This window comes from Miscanthus floridulus, chromosome 14 (genome assembly GCF_019320115.1).
Source record: "Miscanthus floridulus cultivar M001 chromosome 14, ASM1932011v1, whole genome shotgun sequence".
NCBI lineage: Eukaryota > Viridiplantae > Streptophyta > Magnoliopsida > Poales > Poaceae > Miscanthus > Miscanthus floridulus.
In genome coordinates, this window is record NC_089593.1 from 5,595,052 (window position 1) to 5,614,989 (window position 19,938).

Consider the following 19,938-nt stretch of genomic DNA (forward strand, 5'->3'; position numbering starts at 1 on the left):
GCGCGTGCCCTGTTCACGGCTCGCCGCCGGGCGTCCTTGGGAACGGGTGGCGGGGAGTCTCGCACGTCTCTTATCCCCTGCAGGAACGACGAAGTAAGACAACAGACAAAAAAGGCGGAAAACAAGAAGGCCGCGAAAGCCTCGGCAACATCCAACTTACCAGTGAAATGTGCCCCCGCGATGGGCGCATCGGGAACGGCATCAAATCGTCGAGCTTCGGCTTCCCGTCTACCGCCTCTCTCACCCGACGCAGGGTCTCGTCGTCGGTAAGGGCGAAGGCGGACATCTTGATACCGGCAATCGGGTCGCTCGGGGTCATCTCGAATAGCCGCCGCCGCCGGGCCATCAGCGGCAACACCCTCCGGCGGTGAAAAGCCACCACGACCACGGCCGCCGAAAGGCCGCGGTCACGCAGCTTCCCCAAGGCCCTCAAGAGCGGCTCCAGCCTAGGCTGATCAACCTTGATAACGCCGTATCCCCATTTCTCTGGCTGACTCTCTACAACCCACCCGGTATAAGGGGGAAGTCCTCCGTCGTCGTTGCGGAGGTAGAACCAGCTGTCATACCAACGACGGTTGGACGATGACAGCTGGGCCGGGATGTAGAGGGACTGCCGGTCTTGGCGCACGTGAAGAGTGCAGCCGCAGGCCCTCAGCACCTTCCGAGCCCCCCTCGTTCCCCCTGGCTTGGTGGTGAACGTCGCTCGGAACAAGTGGAGCCACAACTCCCAGTGGGGAGCGATCCCCAAGTACCCCTCGTAGACGGCGACGAAGATGGCCGCCTACGTGATGGAGTTGGGGCTGAAATTGTGAAGCTCCACGCCATAGTAATGCAGGAGCGCCCGCATGAACTGGTCCACCGGCGACCCGAGGCCTCGCTCGTGGAAGACGACGAAGCTCACCACGTAGCCGTCGCGCGGCCTCGGCTCCGACTCGTTCCCCGGAGCGATCCACTCCGGCTCGTCAGGGTCGGTGATCGGGCGAAGAAGACCGGCCTCCACGAGCGACCGCAGCTTCTCCTCGGTGACGTCAGACCGCTCCTAGGGATCCGCCGGGACGATGATGGGACCACCAGCCATTGCGCGGCGGAGGACGCTGCTTACGGCGGTAATCTCTCTCCCTCTTTCTTTCAGTCTCTCTCTCGCCCTTCTCCTCCCCGCTCTATGCTCTCAACAACGGCACGGAGGCAGCAAAGGCGAACACGGAAAAGGTAAGGAGGGGGAGGGGCGAGGCTCTTTGCGTATTTATGCAGGGACGAGACGAAACCACCGGGCGATGAAATCGGGGAAGTTTCCCCTAGAAAATCCGCCGCGGTTATCCAGATCCGGTTTTACCACCCACGCACCCACTCCCTCCTCATTAATCACGCGTACGGTTACGTCCCGTCGGCTGACACCACGTCGCATCCAACCGTAGCAACAACAGGCGCCGTTTCGCCTCCCCCGAAAAAGCCGCCTCAAAAGACGCGCCTGCCGTTGTTAGCCGTAGGGAGAGAAATAACCCCCACCCGATTCCTTTCAGGCAAAGGAACTGGGCACCGAGCCCACTACGGTCCAGGGGTTCGAAGGCTGGGCCCTTAGGGGTTTCGACAGCCGCCCCAGGGCAACAGAGTCAGGGGGCGACTACGGGCGAGCCTATACGAGGCCGAGGCCCAAGCAAGCGAAACGCTTGGGACACCCTGTGTCCGTGTCCGAGACCGGCAGGGAGGTCTCCGAATGGGATCCCACCGTAGGGAGGCACCGAGCCACCGAGGCCCAGCGAACGGCCTCAGCACCCACTAGAGAAACCCTCCGGTACTCTTGGAGCGCGTCTCCGGACCGCTAGCCGACCCCCAGCGAACGGGGTACGGGCCTCCACTCGGACTTACCCGATAACAGCTCACCGGAAATGCCATCGCTCGCGCCCATCGAGGGTAGCGTGGCACATTCCACCCCTCCTTCCGAGCGAAAAGGAAGCACGAGGGTCGAATAAAAAGTCAGGAGAATCCCTAACGGCCCTCCTGCTCCGCGCAGAGGCTAAGGGAATCTTCCTGCAAAACATTGCCGAGGCCCAGCGACTTGGGCTCGCACACGAGGGGGCTCGGCAAAACAAACCCTCCTTCTGAGCGAAAAGGAAGCGCGAGGGTCATTCAAAAGCCAAAAGAACTCCTGATGGCCCTCTTCCTCCGTGCAGAGGCTAGGGAGCTCCTTCTGCAAAAGACGCCGAGACCCCCGCGACCTAGGCTCGCACCCGAGGGGGGCTCGGCAGACAGACCTCACGCGTGAGGGGCGAACCAAAAGCCAGGGGGACCTCTGACCGCTCTCCTCTCGCTCTGTGCGAGAGACTTGGGGCCTCCTCCTGCAACTTTGCCAAGACCCAGCGGCTCAGGCTCGCACACGAGTGGGCTCGGCAAACAGCCCCCGTCCAAGCGAAAAGGACGTGCGGGGGATGGACAAAAAAGTCGGGAGGACCCCTGACCGCCCTCTCGCTCCGTGCGGAGGCTCGGGGGCTCTTCCTACACCCAAGATAAAGACAAGCGACCCGAGCCCGTTACGGTCCAGGGGTTCGAAGGCTGGGCCCCCAGGGGTTTCGACAGCTGCCCCAGGGAAAAAGAGTCAGGGACGACTACGGGTGAGCCTGTACGAGCGCGCCTTGTGTCGTGTCCGAGACCGGCAGGGAGTGTCTCTGAATGGGATCCCACCGTAGGGAGGCACCGAGCCACTGAGGCCAGCGAACAGCCTCGGCACCCACTAGAGAAACCCGCCGGTACTCTTGGAGCGCGTCTCCGGACCGCTAGCCGACCCCCAGCGAACGGGGTACGGGCCTCCACTCGGACTTACCCGATAACAGCTCACCGGAAATGCCGTCGCTCGCGCCACCGAGGGTAGCATGGCATCTTCCACCCCTCCTTCCGAGCGAAAAGGAAGCACGAGGGTCATACAAAAGCTGGGGGAACCCCTGATGGCCCTCTCGCTCCAGGCGGAGGCTAAGGGCTCTTTCACAACATCGTCGAGACCCTGCGATCCGAACTCGCACCCACGGGCCCGGCAAACACAATGAAAACCCCTCACTCGAAAGAGAAAAAAAGCCCCTGAAGAAGTGAAATCACTCCTCCCAGGGCCTCGGGGGCTTACAACCCGGCGGGTGCGCTCGTGCGCACCACCGAAACCTCGGGTAACTATCAAGAGCCAATTCTCGTCAGAACCTCAGGGGGAGTGCCTCCACTCCCCCCAAGGCTCGGGGGCTACTGTCGGATACCGTGAGAAGGGGTACCCTAAGCAAGAACCAAAAAACGATTGCTTAGACTTCGTAAAGATCGAAACTAGCTAAACACCGCTGGCCTCGGCCGATTCTCCGACTCGCCCGAGGCCCCCTCGCCGCTGACCTCGGGCGATCCCCCACCGAAGGCCTCGGCCGACCCCCTCTCGTTGCAGGCCTCGGCCAGGCCGCCGACCCTCCGTCTCACGCGAGGCGGGCTCGGTAGCACTCTGCTGCCTCTTCCTTCACCCGTCCCTCTGACAAAACGTCGTGTTGCATTAACTCAGCCAACCACTGCCCCTGACGTCGGCCGCATGCTCGGCACAGTACAGCAGAATGGCCGACGGGACAGGAGGCAGGACTGGGCAGGGGTTACCCGCCACTGTGCCAACCACTATGCACATGGTTGACGCCCATGCCTCACTGTGCTGCCAACTCCTGCTCCGAGAACAACGCAGCGTGGGGAGCCACGTCTGGGATACTGTGGCCTCAGAATTAGTACCCAGGACCAATAATTCCCTCCAAGGCCTCGACAGTTTGCTTCAGGGGCTCGGCAGCCTGAGGATCCATGTCCGCCGAGCCCCCCACGATGGCTCGGCCTCGGCATCTGCAGAGCCACGGCTCCCTACGACATCATCGCACGATGACCAGCACGTCGCCCGCCATGTCCTGCCTCAAGCTGTACTGGAGCCCCACGACGCACAAGACCAAGTATGACCGGCGCGCCACTTCTGCACAACAAGGACGGGGCGCGTCACTTCTGCACGACAAGGACGGGGCCACTCCATCGACCATACCACGACAGTGGCCGGCTACAGGGCTCGGACACGCCACCCCTATTTATAGATATAGAGCGTTATGTAGCAACATATGTACGTTCCTGGTTCTCCCTTAGAGTATAAAAGGGAGGGACCGGGGCCATTTCTAGGGGGAAAAAAGAGGGCAACGAGCAGAAAGACGAACACACCGATAGAACTACACACTTCTACGCTGCTTGAGAACAACGCCTCAAGCAGCCCGCACCACCTCCACCGAGACCTGGGGCTAGCTCCCTCTCTCACCTAGCTTGTAACCCCCTACTACGAGCACTCCGGTGCAAGGAATACAAGATCGATCTCTCAGACTAGACGTAGGGCCTCGATTGCCTGAACCAGTATAAACCTTGTGTCTCTTTGCATCACCATCCGGTTCGGGAGCACGCAGCACAAATTTACTCGTTGGTTGAGGACCCCCCGGTTCCAAAACACCGACAGAACTCCTGGACATCGCCACCAGCCATGCCTCAGGAGAAGAAGCGGTCGGAGCGATCTTCGATCATCTAGAGGGCAAGGCAAGGCAGGACGAGGGCGCCGGTGAAGGCGCCTCCAATCGTTCTGCTAAAAGGAAGAACAAGAAGCAACGGCATGAGGACTCGCTCGTAGCCACTGCTGACGGCAAGGGTGGTCGGAAGCCCACAGAGGGCACTCCGAACCACTTCAAAAAACTACTCGAGGGGCCATGCCTGAACCGTGCTTTCTCGGTGAAGCATCTGTACAAGGACTGCAGCCTCATGCGACAGTTCTTGTTCAGAGGTTCCAACAAAGGGGAGCACAGAAAGGACCCTGCCCCCACCGCGGACAACGCCGAGAAGAAGGACGATGGCTTTCCGACACCGGACGGTTGCCTCATGATCTTCGGAGGATCAGCAACCTATGACTCCAAACGCTGTCAGAAGGTCGCGCGCCACGAGGTATATATGACCAAACCGGCCACACCTGCCTTCCTCCGGTGGTCAGAGTCCGCCATAACCTTCGATCGGACCGACCACCCGGAGAGCGTCCTACATCCAGGGAGATATCCGCTCATGGTCGACCCGATCATTGGTCCGAAGCGACTCACCAAAGTACTAATGGATGGAGGCAGTGGCCTCAACATCATGTATGCCAAGACGCTCGACGAAATGGGCATCGACCGAACATGCCTCCACCCAACCCGAGCACCTTTCCACGGCATCGTGCTCGGAAAATAGGCCATGCCACTTGGGCAGATCGATCTGCCCGTTACCTTCGGGGATCCATTCAATTATAGGATGGAAACCCTCACCTTCGAGGTGGTTGGGTTCCAAGGAACCTTCCACGCCATCCTAGGACATCCATGTTACGCGAAGTTCATGGTTGTCCCCAACTATACATACCTCAAGCTAAAAATACTGGGCCCCGGTGGGGTCATCACCGTCGGCACCTCCTTCTAGCATGCCTATGAGTGCAAGGTCGAGTGCTGCGGTCATGCCACAGCAATTGTCGCCTCCGGAGAGCTCGCCGCCATCAAGAGGGAGGTCACCGAAGAAGCACCCGACACCAAGAAGTCGACCGGGTCCTTCGAGCCAGTAGAAGGCTCTAAGGAAGTCCTCATAGATCCCGACAGCTCCGAGGGCAAAAAGGTGCGCATTGGTACCACGCTTTCCTCCGAATAGGAAAGCGCGCTCGTCGACTTCCTCCGTGGAAACAAAGACATCTTTGCGTGGAAACCCTTAGATATGCCAGGCATTCAGAGGGAAGTCGCCGAGCACACCTTGAAGATCCGCCCAGGCTCCAAACTAGTGAAACAACGCCTGCGTCGCTTCGACGAGGGGAAACATAGGACCATCGGCGAAGAGATAGCAAAACTTTCGGTGGCCGGATTCATCAAAGAAGTATACCACCCAGAGTGGTTAGCCAATCCCATTCTTGTATGAAAGAAGAGTGGGAAATGGAGGATATGTGTTGACTATACGAGTCTCAACAAGGCATGCCCAAAGGATCCATTTCCTTTGCCGCGCATAGACCAAATAGTTGACTCTACCTCAGGGTGCAAAACCCTCTGCTTCCTTGATGCATACTCCGGGTACCATCAAATTGCGATGAAAGAGTCCGACCAGCTCGCGACATCATTCATCACCCCCTTCGGATCGTTCTGCTATGTCACAATGCCGTTCAGTCTGAAGAACGCTGGGGCTACATACTAGCGTTGTATGCTCAAGTGTTTCGGGGACCTCATCGAGCGGACCGTTGAGGCCTACGTGGATGACATCATGGTTAAAACCCAATAGGCTAACCACCTCATAGCCGATCTTGAGCAGACCTTTGCCAAACTCCGAGCAAATAGCGTCAAACTCAATCCCGAGAAGTGTGTTTTCAGGTCCCCGAGGGGCATGCTGCTTGGTTTCATCGTCTCTAAGCGTGGCATCGAGGCCAACCCGGAGAAGATCTCAGTCATTACAAGGATGGGTCCGATTCAAGATATAAAGGGGGTGCAGCGAGTTACAGGGTGCCTCGCCGCACTCAGCCGCTTCATCTCATGCCTCGGTGAACGAGGTCTCCCCCTTTATCGACTTCTAAAGAAGGCCGATCACTTCGAATGGACGTCCGAGGCCCAGGAAGCACTTGACATGGTTAAGCAACTCCTGACAATGGCCCCAATCCTAGTTCCTCCCATCGAGGGAGAACACCTTCTGCTCTACATCGCGGCCACCACACAAGTGGTCAGCACCGCCCTGGTAGTCGAGCGAGAAGAAGAGGGGCACACCTTCAAGGTGTAGTGCCCTGTGTACTTCATCAACGAGGTACTATCTGACTCTAAGACCTACTACTCCCAAATCCAGAAGCTCTTGTACACCATCCTCATCACCAAAAGGAAGCTACGCCACTACTTCGAGTCACACCCGATGACGGTTGTGACATCATTCCCCCTCGGCGAGGTCGTCTAAAGCCAGGACGCTACGGGAAGAACCGCAAAATGGGCACTCGAGTTGATGGATTAGGGCATTAAGTATGCCTCCCGAACAGCGATCAAATCCTAGGTGTTGGCTGACTTCGTCGCGGAATGGACCGAGGTCTAAATGCCACCGGCGGTCGTCGACCAAGAGTACTGGACGATGTATTTCGACGGGTCGTTGATGAAGAGGGGCGCCGGCATGGGGCTGGTCTTCATATCACCCCTCGGGGTACGCATGAGGTACATGGTTTGTCTCCATTTCCCCTCATCCAATAATGTGGCTGAGTATGAAGCACTCATCAATAGCCTATGCATCGCCATCGAGTTGGGCATCCGACGCCTCGACGTCCAGGGCGACTCTCAGCTGGTCGTCGACCAAGTCATGAAGGAGTCAAGCTGTCATGATGCCAAGATAGCTGCATACTACCGAGAAGTCCGACGGCTAGAGGAAAAATTTGATGGCCTCGAACTCAATCACATCCCAAGGCGCCTCAACGAGGAGGCCAACGCACTTGCGAAGGCGGCATCTGGCTGAGAGCCGGTGCCAATAGGTGTCTTCGCCAATGACCAACACAAGCCCTCGGTCTGCTACGAGGGGTCAGAACAGGCCGATGATGGTCCCCCCCAGCCTCGAGGGCTGACCAACCATCGGCTCCATCTGGCCCCAAAGTCATGGAGCAAGAAGAAGGCCTAGCGACAGAGCTCGAACCTCTGGTCGACTGGAGGATACTCTACCTCGACTACCTCCTCTGTGACACGCTGCCGATGGACAAGACGGAAGCTCGATGGCTCGCACATCATGCCAAGTCCTTCTCGATGGCTCGCACATCATGCCAAGTCCTTTGTTCTTATGGAGGGTGAACTATACAAGCGAAGCCACACTAGGATCCTGTAGTGCTGCATCCCCATCGAACAGGGGAAGCGTTTGCTGAGTGATATCCACGGTGGGGTCTGTGGTCACCATGCCGCGCCTAGAACCTTGGTTGGAAACGCATTTCGATAGGGCTTCTACTAGCCCACTGTAGTAGCCGACGTCGAGCAGATCGTGCGCACCTGCGAAGGGTGTTAGTACTACGCTCGGCAAACTCACCTCCCGGCCTAGGCACTCTAGATGATCCCCATCATGTGGCCCTTCGTGGTCTAGGGGCTCGATCTGGTTGGACCTCTCAAGAAGGCGCCCAAAGAATACACCCACTTGCTCGTCACCATAGACAAGTTTACCAAATGGATAGAAGCTCGGCCGATCTTTGCGATCAAGTCTGAGCAAGCCGTGCTGTTCTTCCTCGACATCATCCATCGCTTTGGAGTACCAAACTCCATCATCACAGATAATGGCACGTAGTTCACCGGTAAGAAGTTCCTTCGATTCTACGATGAATACCACATCCGGGTCGATTGGGCCACCATCGCGCACCCCCGAACGAACGGGCAGGTCGAGCGCTCAAATGGCATGGTCCTATAGGGCCTCAAGCCTAGGATCTTCAACCGGTTGAACAAGTTCGGTGCATGGTGGGTCGCCGAGCTCCCTGCGGTACTCTAGAGCCTAAGGACAACTCCTAGTCGAGCCACTAGCTACACGTCCTCCTCCCAACCGACCTCGACTATGGAGCACCAAAGATCAGGGCATACGATGAACAAGGAGCCGAGGCATCCCATGAGGACGCCATGGAGCAGCTGGACGAAGCACATGATGTCACCCTCCTCCGCTCGGCCAAGTACCATTAGGCGTTGCGATGGTACCACGGCCGACGGGTGTGGGGCCGAGCCTTCAACATCGGGGACCTGGTCCTTCGACTCATACAGAGCACCAAGAACCGCCACAAGCTTTCCCTGCCCTAGGAGGGGCCGTACGTCATCGTAGAAGTACTCTGGCCAGGCGCCTACAAGCTAAAAACCATCGATGGCGAGGTCTTCACCAATGCCTAGAACATTGAGCAGCTACGTCGTTTTTACCCCTAAATAAACGCATACTTTCTCTTATCAGTTTTGTCATTGCAAACCCTGATCTTTTGTGACATCTGACCCCTGAAAGTGCTAGGGGTTGGGTCTCACTCGGGGGCTGGTATGAGTACATTTATCCTATGAACATTCTCTGTGCCTACCCTCTTTTCTCACGGTAAAACCTAAGAGCTAGCATTTTGGGAACAAGCTCTGAGTAAAACTGGGCGGACTGCGAGGCACCTACGCCCTAGTGGCTACGACGCCTTTGCTCACCAGCGTAATCAGAGCTAGCTCACCCGTGCTCCAAGCTTTTATGAACTTAACTATGGGAAGGGTCGGAAGACACTAAACCTCTTTTGCAAAAAAAGGGGAGAAGGAATAAGAAGATGTTTACTGTAATGAAATTTGAAAGCTTGTCAATTTGTTACAAGTTTCATCGCCTGGCTTCCCTGCTTAACTAAATTCTTGCGCGGGATGTCCACATCCTTTATATCTGCATGAAATTCTTGTTTCAGCAGGTAGCCCGAATCGACCGAACGGCACGACCATTGCCAGGAAACGGATGGGACAAGCTTCCCCTTACAAAGTGATTTCATCACGAAAGGGACTGATGTATTCATGAATACAAAAAACTGTTCACACAGCGGCTCCCCCACAACTTAAATGGTTACATTTGCTGACCACTTCTACTCTAAATACTATTGCGGCCGCCGCGCCACGCTCTCCATCGGCAACGTCCTACCGCTCCGTGGGATCCCTGAGGGTGCCGTCGTCTACAACGTCGAGCACCACATCAGCGACTGTGGTGTCTTTGCCGAGGCATCCAGGGACTATGCCATCATGATCAGCCGCAACCCTGACAATGGCGCCTCGAGACGAGGTAGCTTCCGGATGGGGATGCTACCCACCGAAGTATGGCCGCCATGGCTGGTAGATGTCTTCGACATCTCATCAAACTTGATGAACTGGCCAACCTGAGCGGCTACAAGGGTGAAACCCCCCATTGGCGTAGTCCTGGGTGGCTTCCCCACCGACAAGGCTCACCCGGAGAAGATTCATCGGAAGAAGTCTCCGTACGGCTCCCTCCCATTGAAGGCCTCGCAGACGGTGACAAAGCCAGTGACGTGCAGCACCATCCAGTGTTCCTCCTCCTTTGGCGGAAGTGGCCCCTTCTCGGTGAAGGCAGCCAGCACCATCTCATCTACATTGGATGACCTCCAGCTCAACATCACGCTCTGGATTCATGAGCGGATCTGTGAGTTCTCCTATTCCTCGCTTTACCCTCTCTCACTTAGGAACCACCGCGATGCACGAATGCACTCGGCGAGAAGGAACAAGAAGGAGAGGCAGCGGCTCAAGAATAGGCGGAGGAACGGGATGAGAACCCTCTCCCTTCCGATATTTAAGGAGGAGATGTAGCAGTTGGAGAAAGGCGAAGGATTGGGTGAATAACCCTCTCCGTTCCCCTATTTAATGCGGATGGGAATTCGATGGGACGCGTCTTGACCAACAGGATGTGCTCCACTCGACGAGACAACGCCTAGTCAAATAGGACGTGGTCTAGGCATGGCCCACCACTACGTCACGCTAGGTGTGAGAAACAAGGCGCAGCCACATGTAGGCGGCTCTCCGCCTCCCCAGACAGGACCTGGAAGGGCCCAACGACGGAACCTCCATCAAGGGGAGACCAACGGGCCTAAAAGTCGATCGGACGGCCCAAGCGAACGCCGAGCGATAGGAAACGGCCGCCAAAAGATAAGCACCCTTATTTACTTACTTTACATATCAATTTCACTATTGAGCCTCCGACCCTAGCAACGGCAGGGGCGTGGACATCATTTGGGGGCTACCGAGAGTGTCTACTCATTTAGACATTCTCTTTGCCCGACCCCTCCTTACGTTTAAAGACCAGAGGCATGGTGTGCAGGTGTAAACTTTGAGTAAAACTGGTCTAACCGCTAGACCCTATGCCCTAGCGGCTACAGCATTTTTGTTCACCGGCGTGATCGAATTCTTTGTCCCTGCACCCCAAGCTTTAGCATCCGCCTTCTCGAGAAGGGTTCAGAGGGGTCTACCTGTGGAATCTTCTTCAAGGAGAAGCTGTCAGGTCGCCCAAGTCGATCAAATGGCTTGGATCACTACCGAGAGACAGAAACAAAAAATTGCGGTGATCATGCAGGTTACGCCGGCCCTATCACAAACATTAGACCCAAACCCCGCACGGACATGTCCAGTAAGAGCTCCTCATCACTCATGCCACCAAGGTAACATCACCGACCCCCGCTTTCATTTCCATCATACAATCATCCCATACATCCAAGCGTTCCATATGCAATTGCTGCATCTCAATGCTTCATGTCGTGTCACGAAGCGGTAGTCGTCTCATTTGATATGAGCGGCAACTGACCGAGGTTCGAAGGCTAGCCCACGAAGGGCTCAAGGCTGCCTCGCATCAAACAGAGCCAGGGGAGAAAAATCCAGATGAGCCCCAGCGGCCTTGCCCGACCCCGCTCTGAAGCGGATAGGGACATCTCGACCTTTCTCGTTCGATTCTAACCTCGAGCCAAACCCACAGAATCTCCGTTAAGGAGAGGCCAACGGGCCACCCAAGCCTATCGAATGGCTCAGGCATCTGCTGGGAGGTGGGTTAAGAAGTAGTGGAATGCCACATGAGGGCTCTGCCAACCCCGTCAGCAGATGACGGACCCAGATTCCACTCGAACATGCTCGTTAGTGAGCTCATTGAGCGCAACACTCGAGCCAACGAGGCAAGTGTCGTTAGCTTAGCCCCTCCGGTTGTGGAAACCGAGGACGGGGTGACACGTGAAACACGGCCGACCCCTATCAGACCCTAAGGGGCTCGGGGGCTTGAGCCGCCCGATCCTAGATCGAGAGACCGAGGTTTGAAGGCCAGCCCGCTAAGGGCCTGAGGCTGCCTCACATCGAACAAGAGCCAAGGGAGAAAACATAGATGAGCCTTAGTGGCCTTCGCCCAACCCGCATAGAGGCGGATAGAGTCATCTCAACCTTCTCGTTCGATCTAGCCTCTAGCCAAGCCCATAGAATCCCCATTGAGGGGGGATCTATTGGAAGGCGGGTTAAGGAGCAACAGAATGACACCCGAGAGCTTTTGCAGACCCTATCACGAGCGACGAGACTGGATTCCGTTTGAACATCCCCATTAGCGAGCTCATCAAGCGCGTCACTTGAGCCATCGAGGCAAGTGACGTCGCCTCAACCCCTCCAGTTGCGAAAACCGCGGACGAGGCAACGGTCACAAAAATGAACCGACCCTTGACCGAATCCCCGCCACGCGTGGGGGCTCGAGGAGAGTTGGACTTACAAAGAGACTAAGCGCACAGTCACAGAACAATAGCTAAAATCCTAAGGAAGGGGTACATGCGAGTATGAAAGTAGTTCCGTTGTCCCCTCTTCGGTCTTCAGTGACATTCGACCCCAGCAACCGCAAGGGGTCGGATCTCACTCGGGAGCTGATAAAGGTATAAATACCTCCTTTTTTCAAAACAGTCGCTGCGTCGGACCTCTTCCTCACATTAAAGTTAGTGGCAAGGTTTGTGGGAACGAATAGCTGAGCATGCCTGGTCAGACTACAAAAAACCCATGCCCCGGCGGCTACGGTAACTTTGCTCACCAGCATAATCGAAGTTTCCCTCTTACACGCCTCAGGCCCTATGGTCTTAACAAACGGAAGGGTCGAATTGCATGAGCCCCTTTTTCGAATGCAAAAGGGAGGAAAGCAAGTTCAATCAAACAAAATGAAACTACGAATCTATTTTTAAGATACAAAAGTGTTGACACTTGTCCACAGATTACAGATAATATCCCTCAAACCCATTCGACTAACTACCCCCTCTAGGGGAGAACTATATCTTTAACTTTGCTCACCAGGGTTTCTGCAAGAGGAGCCACCGCCGCTTCTATTTCATCCAGCTCAGAGGCTTCGTAGCCCGGCGCATAACCGAGGCTCATCGCCTCTAAGTCGATGCTTTCATCGTAATGCGAGCGGGCGATGGCGAAGGCTTGGGTGATCCCTGAGCGAAGTGCTTCCTTATCTAGCTGGCACACCCATGCTGTGATATCTACAGCACGGGCTATGAGCAAGCTAGTCCCCTCTGCCTGCACCACCTGCAGGTCATCACAGACTACGCCAAGGGCAACCTTCAGGACATCAAACTCGTCACTCTCCGCCTAAAGAAGACTCCTTGCCTCGGCGAGATCCGTGGCCAGTCCGGCAGTGGCGCCCTCAACCTCCAACTTCTAGGCTTTCATGGTTCCAAGCTCGACCTAGAGGGAGCTGATCCTCTGCTGTGCCTCGTCGCGCTCTCAGACGGCCTGGTCGCGCTCCTCACGGGCCGCGCCACGCTTCGAGTAGAGCCTCTCCGTAGTATGGCATAGCTCATCTTGCTCCTTGCGCAGCCGGGTGACCACCTCGGCATCTAGTTTCACCCTCTACTCTAGGGCCATGGACCTCTCCTCGGCTCTTAGCCTGAGATCCATCTCCTTCTCGGCCTTGGCCAAGAGGTCAATGATCCACTGGCTGGTCTTGGCATCTCGCTGGAGCAGCTCGTCCTGCTCCTTCCGCACTCTGATGGCCTCCTCCTCATCACGCCGTGCCATCCCTGATAGTTCATCAAAGGACTTCTCGGCGTCCTCCACATCCCGGCAGGCCTCAACCTCCCACCGTCGAAGTTTATCCACCTCCGCAGCAAGGGGAGTCAACTCGGCCACCCTCTGTTGGAGCTAGGCGGTCACGTCCCTATGCAGCCGTGCCTCATCGATGAGGCGGTCCTAGTCCTCCTTATGCTCACGAAGGAACCAGGATTTCTCCTGGCTGCGAGCAATAAGAGACTGAAAAAAGACGGTGGTCAGAAAACAAAAAATAGATGAAGAAAGAAGAGAGCGAGAGGCAAGACTAAGTGAATACCTGGCCGATGGGAATGATGATGTCTCGTAGGGCGCCCCTAGCCTGGTTTAGACCTTCCAATGAGGCCGTGATCCCCTCGTTGAGACTCTCTCCCACTCCATGCCCTCGGCGGCATCATCGAGGGTGAAGAGTTCCGACGATGGGTCCCACGGACTCGCATACTGGAGCAGGGGCTCATCCCACATGGGTGGGTGGCTGCCCCCCAGTGTTAGGACCAAGGATAGCTCCCTGCTAGTTTCCTCAGCAACCGTTGTGGTGTCCGAGGGTCCCTCGGCCACGACCCCCTCTGTCCTGCCCACGACGGGCGTCGTCTCTGGGGCCACCGGTAGCACCAGACGCGCCGCTGCCTCGGGCGCCGCCACCGCAGCTTCTGGCTGCGACCCATCCATCATAGCCACCATCACCTCTACCTCCATCAGTGAGGCCTCGTCCGGCTATGCCACGCCCACCGTGGTCGACACAGTGAGTGCGGCCGCCAGCTCCGCCTACCTCGACATCGACAGCAAAATCGCTTCCGTCGCTGTTTGCTCGGTGACCTTCAAGGGCGCTCCCTCAGCCTCACCGACCGCTTGACCCGCTGAGGGCACAGGCACCGCCACGGGCGGTGCCTGACCGGCCGATGAGGCTGTGACGCCGGCTCCGCTCCAGCCCGAAACGGGAGCGACGTGAGGCGACAGCACCTGCCTTGCCTGAATGGCGATGCTCTTCTTGGGCGCCAGCACTAAAGAAGTGCCCCATCTGACCCGTCTCCCGACGCTGTAGAAGAAAACAAAGGCGTGAGTCATGATGACAACAGGCAAAAATAGAGAAAAGTAGAGAAGCTGGTGACTTACGTTAGCGTTGTTGGGCGGTGGAGATGTTTGGGGGACGAACCCTCGGGCCTTTGCTCCGCCTCATTAGGGTGGGACCATTTTGAGCCCACCCTTGCTCCTGGGCAGAGGGACTCACCTCCCTTGTGTCCGAGGGCACAGTAGCAGAGCCACCCCCCCTCAACCGACACCTTAGGGGCAGCGACAGATCCCCCTGCCTCTAATAACTCTTGAGGTGCGGTAGCAGGGCCACCCCCCTATGCCGGCACCTCGCGCATAGCGGTAGACCCACTCACTCCTGCTATCTCTTGGGGTAGGCCGATGGTTCGGCCTGTCTCCACCGGCCCCACGGACGTGCTTTCCCCTACGCGGATGAGTGGATACCTATCAACGTATCCTCACTCGCTGGGTCATCCCACTAAATGTCGGCAACTACCTCATCATCCTCCGCCTCCTCCTCATTGTCGTCGTCATCACTGTCTGTCTCCTCTCCTCGCTCCCATGCCCGCAACTTCTATTGCTTCTTCCTCCTCTCGTCCTCCTTGGCCTTCTTCTGCCACTCAGTCACGATGTGATTCACCGCTGCCATGAACGGGTCCTTCGGCAGTGGGGCATGGCAATCCATAAAGACGAGTCTCTTTGGCTGGTCCCCCTATCTCAATATCAGCATCAAGGGGTCGGGAGTTCAATTAAAAAGAAGGCACGGGGAAACAAAACTTACGAAGTCAATGTACCCCGATTCCGGCCACATTGGGGAATGCCTCGACACCAGATATACAAAATCAAGAACGGCGCCGGCGTCGTCCCGCGAAGGCTCCATTGCCTCCTTGATGCGTTGCGCCACTTCGGAGGGGGAGAGCGCTCCCTCGGCGAGCGCCGTCCCATCGAGTGATGCTCCGGGCGCCATCATGTGTAGGGGAAGCGTGCGCCTCATTAGTGGTGCCACTCTCTGCGTATGGTAGGCGCCGATGATCCCCGACCCCTTCATGCCCATCTCCTTCAGAATTCGGATGGCGGCAAGATGGTCCTGAATTTTCTTCTTGTCTTTATCTGGGACCCCCCACTTCCTCCACGATTCTAGGACCTCTTCGAAGAGGCGCCTAGTGAATGCTAGCAAGAGGCGGCTGCGTCGTCCTTGACATAGAACCAATGCGAATGCCACCCCTTGTTGGAGGTCGATAGACGCATCAGCGGGTATTCATTTACTCGGTTGTTGCGGCGCTGAATGCCGGCGCATCCCATCAGCACGCTCAGCTCTTGCCTCTTCTCCCGCTTCTTCAAGACGATGATGGCGAAGAAATACCACCACAGGTCGAAGTGGGGACTAATCCCCAAGAACCCCTCACATAGTGTGACGAACGCCGCAATATGTTAGATCCCATTGGGAGTAAGGTGTTGCAGCTCCACCTTGTAGTAATGCAGCAACCCCTGAAGGAACTTGTGGGCGGGGATGGTGATTCCCCGCTCGTGGAAGTGAGCGAAGGACACAACGTAGCCTTCGGGCGGCAACGGCACACCCTCATTGCCGGGCAGCTGCCACTCCTTGATGGCGGTCCGCGCACAAAGAAGGCCATAGCGAACAAGGCCCTCTAGGCGCTGGAGGGTGACATCGGATCTACACCATGGCTCCATTAAACGATTGGGGTGGATGGATGCGAACTTGACGGCGGCTGAGATGCGGATGCGGGAGGCTTAAGCGATTGGCGGCGGAGGTTGTAGATGCAAAGGCAAGGAGGCAATGTACAAAACCATGGGGGCGAACCCTTTGGTTTTATAGGGGTGATGGATGCAAGGAAGGCAACCGTCCACCTGGATCTCTGCACCTGCCATGATTCACCACTATGTCACCACGTGGGATATGCGCCCCCAATCCCTATCCTTTCCCACCAAAGTCGCACCAGACGTTTTGCCTTCCCGGGCAAACCTGGACTCTTTACCAGCAAAAGGATACGAGTCAAAAAAGCGTTCCTCCAGCCCGCCTGGGCCCAGGAGTTCGAGGACTGGCCCATCAACGGTTTCGACGACCGTCCCAAGGCAGCCTTACGATGAAGGATGGGATCGTGAGCAGTGAAAGGATCTAACAATGCCTAGAGGGGGGGTGAATAGGCGTATCTAAAAATTTACTGCAAATGCTAAGTTTAAATCTGTCAGCCATTATCGAAAGTCCCGACGTTTGGGTCGGAACTCTCGACGTTGTCAGAAGTTCCGACGCAAACGTCAGCAGTTCTAACGCCTACGTGAACTAGAAAAACAGTGCCAAATTTAACTTTGCGGATAAATAATCTTACAACCTCACTTCCTTGTGGTTTGGTGAAGATGTTGGTTCACTCCCTTGACGTCGTAAAGCCTCCAAACGGTAGATCGAGACCAAACCCTAAAATGGGGATTTTGGAGACAAAGAGACAAACACATACAAGTAATCTCAAGCAATCACAACAACAACAACAAGCACGCGGGACACAAGGATTTATCCCGAGGTTCGGCAACCCCACAAAGGAGCTCCTACATCCTCGTTGTTGAGGTGACCACTAAGGTCGGAGTCTTTTCCACCTCCTTGCCTCTCTCAAAGCGACCACAAAGGTCACTTGAGCTTTCCACTAAGAAATCAAAGGGTGATACAAACTTTCCAAGGCTCTTCCACAAGATGGAAGCTCTAGGGCAACGCCTAGCCAGCTAGAGGCAAAGCCCCAAGAGTAATAGACGCAAAATCAACCGGCTTGACAAAGAAATCAAGTGCTCAAGCTTTCCAAAGTGATGCTCTCACTTAATCCACTCTCCTTTCACTCAAAACCTAAGGGAATCGAAGATTAGAGCAGGGGAGGAAGGAGAGGGGTGCTTTTGTTGCTTGGGAGCTGTTCAGCATGAAGTGAGTCAACTGTGAAATGAGTCCGTAATGGTTTGAAGTGAAGAGAGAAGTATTTATACTCCAAGTAAAAATCCAACCGTTCAGATCTACGTTAGAAGTCCCGACGCAGATCCCGGGACTTCCGACAACAACAGAAAACACTGTTCACAACAGGTCAGAAGTCCACGGGTGAAAGTCAGTGTCGGAACTCCTGGCAAACGTCGGGACTTCCGATGGTCGGAACTCCCGGCGTTCGTCGGGACTTCCGACGAGCTCAGTTAAACAAATAGCCAGCACCGCTGATGCCGGGACTCCCGACAAGGGTCAGGTCAGTGTCGGAACTCCCGGCGAACGTCGGGACTTCCGACGGTCGGAACTCCCGACGTTCGTCAGGACTTCTAATGAGCACAGACAGTGAGCAGTTAGAAGCATAGGTGCCGAGACTCCTGGCTTAGGTCGGGACTTCCGACTGTCGGGAGTTCCGACTTACGTCGGGACTTCCGACACCGAAAGTCACAGAAAAATATTCTAAGTGCGCGTGAAGTGTTAGAGTGACTCTCTTTTGATTTTATTTAAATGCTTGAGCACTCTATCTTCCTCAGACCAACTAAACTTGCATCCCTCTTTATAGTGCGGCGGATCCTAAACTCAAAAACAAAATTAAAACCTTTGGAGATAGTTTTGAGTTCGACCGCCTTTATAACTTCAAGAATTGAGGGATACCATTTCATCTTTATCAACTCTTTGAATCTTTCATGGGACTAATAGCTGCAACATATCTCATTAAGATCACATTAGTCCCTAATTTGGATGTCATCAATACACCAAAACCCACATAGGGGGCAAATGCACTTTCAATCTCCCCCTTTTTGGTAATTGATGACAACCAACTTAGGCTTTTATAAGAATGAAAGATTTTAAAACTTTTGAACCCCAAAATTTATGGAGAGCTCCCCCTTGATGTATGCATGAATTTGAATTTCAATTGGAATCATGTATACATGATTGCATACACCAAGACAAAAGTTCCCCCTAAATTTTGCAATCCATGGGGTGCAACAAGTATGTGTGAACAAATAAGTATCGGTGAAAAGAGATGCAATATGACATGTTATTTCACACAACAAGTAAAAAGAAGTATGATGGCCAAGATTTCAAAGAAGAAACTTGAAGTAACATATGGCCATACAAAAAAACATTCATCATGACAAGTAGAGATAAGCACAAGCAAATAAGATAGATTAAAACATAACTTATCCTACAATCATCCATCACACACATATAAATAGATAGTTGTCCATCACACGGTTGCCACCACACGACATAGTTCATACACGCTAAAGGTTTTAAAGTTCCAAAACATAAAGACCAACTAACTTATTACAATAAATCAAAGCCTAACACTCCCCCTTTGTCAACAAATTGCCAAAAGGGGTAGGCCGCATGAGAAACCAACTACTCATCATCGGAGTCATCATCATCGCCTTGGTCACCTTCCTCACCATCATCATCGTCTTCATCATCTTCTTCCTCTTGATATTCCTCATCGTCTTCAGTTGCTTTCCCCTTGCCATGTGGGCGAGAAGAAGCATCATCTTCGTACGCCGCACAAGCCTCATCATATAAAGCCAACGGATCACGAGGAGGCACAAATGGCGGCGGAGGAGAAGATACAATGCCTGCTTGCTGTTCCAACCGATATAGCCTCTCTTGCATGTCGTGCTCACGTTGGGCACTGGCACAACATTGTCCAAACATGTAAGTCATTAGAAACTTGAACTTGCTAGGCTTCTTTCCAGAGGAGGATGAAGAAAGGGGCTCGTCACAAGATGAGCGAGCAGCAGCAATAGCAGTGGTGGCAGCACCACAGCGAGAGCGAGAACCTGAAGGACCTTTCCCTGTAGCACAGGCTACCTCAACTTTTTCTTTTAGTTCTCTAGCAGCAATGATAGAGGTCTTGTTGGATATCTTGAGGACCTTATGCTCAGAGTCATAGGGAAAACGGATGCCAGATACATGCTCTATGATATGCATGATGTACGGTGCATAGGGCAGGTGCTTCACCGGATCCCAGAAGCATCATGAATCTTATACCATATATAGCGGCTGATGGAGAACTTCTCAAACTCATCTCCAAATCGCTGAAGCACCTTCTGTGAATCATCACGAAGAAAGGTGGAGTCACCTACCTTCGGATACAATATCTGTCTCAGGATGTTGTTCAGAACATAGTAATATGGCTTTAGAAAAGTAGTCTGTCCATCAGCCCTGTGGCCCTCAAGATACATATGTTGATATTCCTCCAAAGCAAGATCCTCATACTCAGTTAACTGATTTGCAGTTCGGTCGCTGTGACCCAAACCTAGAAGGCGAGAGAAATTGACAAAGTCCACCTTATAGTGCTTGCCTTCCGTGGTCCAGTGAATAATG